At 40.3% G+C, this 7057-nt stretch overlaps 1 pseudogene; it reads left to right on the forward strand.

The window, feature by feature from the left end:
- LOC123239261 overlaps positions 1 to 3674 on the forward strand; it is a 583074-nt pseudogene extending 579400 nt beyond the window's left edge.
- The last annotated feature ends 3383 nt before the right edge of the window (positions 3675 to 7057 follow it).

Consider the following 7057-nt stretch of genomic DNA (forward strand, 5'->3'; position numbering starts at 1 on the left):
ATGGAGGGTATGTTCACCCTGTCTGGGTTTCTCCCCCAGAGGCCTCCCTGCTGTCTGTGATCAGAGCCTTGGGTTTGGCACAGCTGTGCCAGAGAGGCACTCCCTCAGACTAGTACCCCTATCCACCCAGAGATTCCAGGATCTGCTGGAGACCTAGCACATTAGGTGAAGGAGGGGATCTGGGATCTTCCTCCTTTCTTTCCCCTCCCACCAAAGAGTTCCAAGAATTCAGGCTTTTTTTCCCTCTTTTTCCAAGTACCTTTTAAATTGGGTTCAGTTGGAGGATCCCTCAGCTCTGTTGTGTTGTCAGATTTGGTTTTCTTTTCCCTTGGAGCCCTTTGTCCTTGATTGCTGGTGAATGACTTTATGGAGGTCTGGAGTGATCCTGCTTATATGCCGCCATCTTCCCAGAATTCCCAATATGTATTTTTAAACATGAAAAATGCCATGTCTTTCGTTAAATTATATTCCGTAGAAGGATTTTATTGTAGGAAAAAGAGGCACTTAAAGAAAAGCAAAGGCTATTCTCAAGAAGTAGGGAACAGAACAAAATCCTTCATGCCTTGGGTGAATGCAAAAAACAGTGTTGATTTTCTTCCTTTGATCTCAGATCCTGCAACCAAAGAAAAGATTTGTTCAAAAGCAATCATAAAGGAAATTATATAATGCTTAAGGATGACCTAGGTCATGAAGTAATGGGAATATTTAGTATATATGTACACCGTGGTATCATACCTATTAAGATAGGTTTAAATATATAAGCAATGAAAATGAAAGTAAAAAGGAAAATTGAAAGTGAATTGTCTACTACTATGGAGAGAGCATGCCCAGTCACAAGATTTGATAGAGTTGCTAGGATTTAGGTCAATTCACTCAGCCTGCCATTCTGTAGTGATAGTCTGAGATAGGAATGTAATACTGCCAGCCTTGCCAAAAAATCACAAAGAGCCAATGTGATGCTATGGGAGGCTTTTTGTTAATTAAATTGCCCTTTAGATTTCAGGTAATGGCATGTTCAAATGATAGATTATGCCCATTTAAGTTGGAAGACTTTTCCTTTTACTCGAGGTAATGGGATATAAAGTAGTTTCTGTTCTGACAGTGAAATAAAAGATATATATATATATATATATATATATATATATATATGTATTTATATGGCTCTATACGTATGTTTTACTGTTTGTTTCTTTTAGAAGAAGAGATCAGACCTGAAACGAAGGTGACTCCAACAGAAGTGAGCCTCTCTGTGGAAGAAACCAGACAACAAAAATTTATGAGTGATGTTCCCAATAGCTTAGCTTGGAGAGAATTTGGTGTTGAATCTCACAATTCATCCCTTATTGAACATCAAAGAATGCACACTAAGGAAAAATCTAGTGAAAGTAATCAGTGTAGAAAGACTTTTATGCACATGGCCAGTCTTGCTATACATCAGAGAATCCACACTGGGGAGAAACCTCATGAATGCAAGCAATGTGGAATGACATTCAGTGTGAGCTCCAGTCTTACTGTACATGAGAGAATCCACACTAGGGAGAGACCTTATGAATGCCATCAGTGTGGAAAGACATTCAGTCGGAGTTCCCATCTTACTTATCATCAAAGAATTCATACTGGGGAGAAACCTTATGAATGCCATCACTGTAGGAAGACATTCCGTCAGAGCTCCAGTCTTGCTTATCATCAGAGAATCCACACTGGGGAGAAGCCTTACAAATGCAATCAGTGTGGAAAAACATTCAGTCGGAGCTCCAATCTTGCTGAACATCAGAGAGTCCACACTGGGGAGAAACCTTATGAATGCAATCAGTGTGGAAAGACATTCAATCGGAGGTCCAATCTTGTTTATCATCAGAGAATCCACACTGGGGAGAAACCTTATGAATGCAATCAGTGTGGGAAGGAATTCAGGGACAGCTCTAATCTTGCTCATCATCAGAGAATCCACACTGGGAAGAAACCTTATGAATGCAATCAGTGTGGAAAGACATTCATTCAGGCTTCTCATCTTGCTTATCATCAGAGTATCCACACTGGGGAGAAACCTCACGAATGCAATCAGTGTGGAAAGACATTCAGGGACAGCTCCAGTCTTGCTACACATCAGAGAATCCACACTGGGGAGAAACCTTATGAATGCAATCACTGTGAAAAGACATTCAATCGGAGGTCCAATCTTGTTTATCATCAGAGAATCCACACTGGGGAGAAACCTTATGAATGCAAGCAGTGTGGAAAGACATTCAATCGGAACTCCAATCTTGCTGTACATCACAGAATCCACACTGGACAGAAACCTCATGAATGCAATCAGTGTGGAAAGACATTCAGGGACAGCTCCAGTCTTGCTTATCATCAGAAAATCCACATTGAGGAGAAACCTTATGAATGTAAGTCTTGAGAGTTTTTATTGCTTCTCTCTTTTTCTATTTACAAGACAAGAATAGTAGTATTTCTGAGTAAGAAACTCACTGCTGTGCAGTTTATAAGTTGGTGAGTTAGAAGAGTGTGGTTGAGATGAGTAAGTTGCAGGTAGTTGTAAAGGGCTTTTTGTCTCTCCATCCCCTGGGGAGAGGAGTGTGTGACTTCCTCTCTGGAACTGAGTTTCTAACTAACAGTTGGAAACAGAAATGGATTTAAGGCCTTAATAGTCTTATTGATTACTGATAGGGGGCATTTTATTAGATAGAGTAGGAGACTAGGCCGGGTCTTGGCCTGGCAGAAGATACTGTCCTCGAAGTCAGATAGATTAAGGGCTTTTTAAAGAAAATTTTAGTTAGGACTAGGATCTTAAGTACAGTTATAATCTGTTATAAGATTACTCACTTTACTCCTTTCTATTTTCTATTTCAAATAATAAACTAAGTGTTTTGCATTTAAGAAACTGTTCTCCTGACTTTGTTTCAAACTCCTGCCACCAAAATTTTAGTCCTTCTCACAAGAAATGTGGAAATATAGTCAAAGTGAGATCTGAACTTGCTCTACATAAGAGAGTTCACACTGGGGAGAACATTATGAATGCAACCAGCTACCTTCCTTCTCTTCCTTTCCCTATTTCTCTCTCCTTTTTCCAGTGTTAGTGTTAGAACACAATCCATGTGGAAATACATTCAGTCAGGGCTCTAGTCTTGATCTTGTATAATTAGAATTTGGCTCCTCAGAACTCTCTGTCCCAGCTTCCCATGGTCCTACTCACATTATGTGCTAACGTAGGAAGGATATATTTTTCTGTAGGTCCACCCTCTTGCTCTTTTCCTGGAAATGCGGTTTGTGGAGGTGGTGTGAGTGCCAGGGAGGAGAATTTCACTTATGTGGCTTTTACTCAGGCTTTTAATTGTGTTCTTTTTTGTCTTCTATGTCAAGTTATTGATAAAGTTAAAAAGTTTTTATACTTGAAGTTATTGGACATTAATTTAGACCTAACAGTATACATCAGAAAATGCACGTGAATGAGAAACCTTATGAATGCAAGCAACATCAAGACATTCAGACAGAGTGCCCATCTTGATTTACATTAGAGAGTCCACACTGGGGAGAAACCTTATAAATGCAAGCAATGTGGAAAGCCATTCGGATGGAGCTCCAGGCTTGCTCTCCATCAGAGAAACCATAGACTTTCACATAGAGCTCTCACCTTGCTCAAAGTCAAACAATTCCCTCTAGTGTCATAAGCTGTACTAAGATTAAGTCTAAATGTCTGTATGACTTAGACCTAAAGTGTGATGCCATAAGCGAATTATAGTGGGAGCATAGAATAGTTTTACCTTTCAGAACAATCTATTGATAAGGGAAGAATTTATGAGCAAATGAGGAATAGATAACATTATGAGATATAGATTATTTTTATTAAATTCAAAAGTGTAAGAATAAATCAATGCAAAGTTAAAAAGTGTTACTAGTTATCATTTATTTTAAAACATATGTCTAATTAAATACTTCAGTTTTTAAAATTCTAATCACACTAAAATACCTGAATTCATCATTTCAAGGCATCTAGACCTAACGAGGAGTTAATTTAGTGAAGGAGTTGTGGTATAGAAATCATTTTTAACGAGCATCATTTCATAGACAATGTTTTCTCTGAAAACCCCATAAAGGAAAAATTAAATGATAACAAATGATATCATGCATTTAAAATATGAAATAAAATGCTCGACAGTAAAATGACTTCAATGATCTTAAATAGAAAATCACCATGTATCTTGTATCTATCAGCTTGACATTCAGGACTGATTACACTCAGAGACCAGTGTAACTTAATTACAGATCAAATATTAAACCTATTTTTCATTAAGGTCTGTGGCACCAATTAATGACAAGATCAAATATAATTATCCTAATAAGAAAACACATGTGGATTTAAGTGATAATACATTATCATTTATTTTAAGACAGTCCCATCCAATCTAGATTCACACTTATAAGTGCTACCCTACAGAATCTTTTCTTAAGAGATATTTGTTGCCAGCTCCTCAAATGACAGGGACCTCTACTTTCAGTTAGTGTGGCTGCCCAGGTTTGATGGCAGTTTTCCTGCTCTGAAGAAGGAGGGTCTGAGTCCTGGGGATGAAGGAGGGAAAGAGGCAGGTGTTGGAGGTGGGGCAAGTAGAGCCCCAGAGAGGACCACATTGTTGGGTAGTTACTAGGGAGAATTCAAGTCCTGGGGAAGAATCTGGAGGCCTGAGGAAGAAACAGGGCTAAGACTCAGAAAGAAATGGTCTTAGGGACCAGGAGAAACGTCTCAGAAAGATGTTACCTGAAAACACTGAATCCAGGAGATCAAGGTGAACATGGACAACCAATTCCAAGTAGTTTAGTTTATATACTGTGTGTGCTTATGGGGCCTTCCTTGGTAAAAGAACTGATCTCCCAGACCTGCCCATTTACAGAGATTATGGTGTTATAGATGAGGATGGAGTTCTGATGGATATAGGGCTCATCATGATGCTAGACCATGTTTTGGGTTGGCTCCACAGTGGAGACAGTGGAGTGGAGGAGAGCAACTAACTTAGACCTGGTTTCATCTTCCCCTGCTTTTCTGCTCGGCTAGGGAACAAGTGGGTCATTGCAAGCTTTTCTGGAATTTGTGGGGAGAGGGAAAGAACATGAATTGTGTAACCAAGGGAAAATATTCTAAATTTAAAAAAAAGAAATACACATGGTGAGTGAAGAAGGCTGACTTCTTTAACCTCCCTTGAGGTACTAGCCTCCAGAAGGGCCCTGGATTAGGAAGAGACCTCATGGCTAAAACCCTTGTTAATTGACTTTTAGGTGCTCTGCTGGATCTCTGGAGCCCTGCTGGAGTAAAGCCAGGGATTGAGTACATAGTCTAATTCTTTAAGCTAGATCTCTTACTCTACTGTCTTCTTATCTCTCTACTTCCACTCTTATATTTTGTAAATAAATTACTAAAATCATTTAGGTGTTGAGGTTATTTCAATTCTTAGCGATCATACCTTTAAATATTCAACCAAAACCCCCCTTTTTCCTTTTTACACTATGGACTTTTGAGCTGTTTGGAAACCCTTAGCATAGTGGGGTTTGTGGAAAGAACTAATATTAAGTTCCTTTTATTTATTTAGAGCAGGGGTCAGCAACATATGGCTCTTTCTGCAGGAGCCATAAAGTCAATTTTTTTTTCAGGCCCTGTTACAGGAGCGCGCACTGTTACAGGAGCACACCGTGAGCACTGTACGGCTCTCACAAAATTACATTTTAAAAAATGTGGCGTTTATGGCTCTCACGGCCAAAAAAGTTGCTGACCCTGGTGTAGAGGCTTCCCTTATTGTGTTAAAGTCTCCTCTCAGGAGCCCAGTTCCTGAGTTTGACCCTTGCCTTTGCTGTGTTATAGCCGACCCATACGTGATAGCCCTGAGGCTGGCTACAAAGAGGTTTGTCTCTGCAGACTTCATAGAACAAATTCTTCAGAGGCTAGAAGAGACACCCCCCCCCCCAAGTTCTGTCCCTTGGAGTTGGAGATTGTGTTTTCTCCCAGGATGGAATTGGCATCAGAGCTGGCATTTAGTGTGGTGCCTTCTCCCAGTGATACGATTGCCAGAGTCCCCAGGTTGTAGGCCCTGTGTGGTACGTTTTGCTGGACTCTGAGTGGTGGCCAAAAACAATGGACTCCATCCGTTTTCCTGATTAAAGACTTAGGTCTTTCTCACTGCGTTAGTAGTTCTACATTATTTCCAAGTTAACAAATGGTGGCAGTGGGGGTAATTGAAATGGAGGCTGCCTGTTAACAGAAATCCAGACCTAAGGTACCATCGGAGCTCATTTTGGAGTTCCAGTGTCGGAGCTCAGTTATCAGGTTAGCTGGGGTAAGTGAAGTGAGGTAAACTAAGTCATTGTCCACAAAGCCTGTTTTTCCCTCAGGAAAAGTAGAAATCAGAAATGAGCCTTCCTGTGAAGGTCAAAATAACATTCACATGAGAAAATGGCTCCCTTTACTGCCTCACAGACCAGGATGAGATAGATGATGGAAAGTCCCAGATTCTACACTGCTACCAGAATAGCTGACAGACGATAAGGTATTGTCTTAAGGTTATGTCTCATTCATGAACATTTTCTTTGTATCTTTAACCCTATAAAAACTGCATTATGATTTTAGTTTGGGGCAGTTTTCACTGGGAAGGTTGTCCTGGCCAGGAGGTACGTTTATTAATCAATAGATTAATAAATAAATATTGGTTCCACTAATTTGAAGTTCTGGGTGTCTGGACACATTTTATGAGGTGACCTACTTAATGAGTTCGTTTTCAAAACAAAAGAACCCAAGCATGCACTTTTGGAAACAACCCACTCTTTAATCAGGAGTTGAAATGGGCATTCACAATGCTGAGGTGCCCATCCAGGGCCCCTAGAAGCTGCTGTGGAAACCCAGGGCCTAAGGGCTATTGTGGAGGGGCATCTGCAATTCTGCTGTGCCAGCTCAGGGCCCTTGGCAGGGCTACTGTGGAAAGGACCAGGTTCCTGGGGGGATTTTTTTTGGACTATGGATGTGCACATAGTTGGCTAAAGTGGTCTAACTCAGACCCCAAGCATTTCATTT

Source organism: Gracilinanus agilis, chromosome 3, assembly GCF_016433145.1.
Source record: "Gracilinanus agilis isolate LMUSP501 chromosome 3, AgileGrace, whole genome shotgun sequence".
NCBI lineage: Eukaryota > Metazoa > Chordata > Mammalia > Didelphimorphia > Didelphidae > Gracilinanus > Gracilinanus agilis.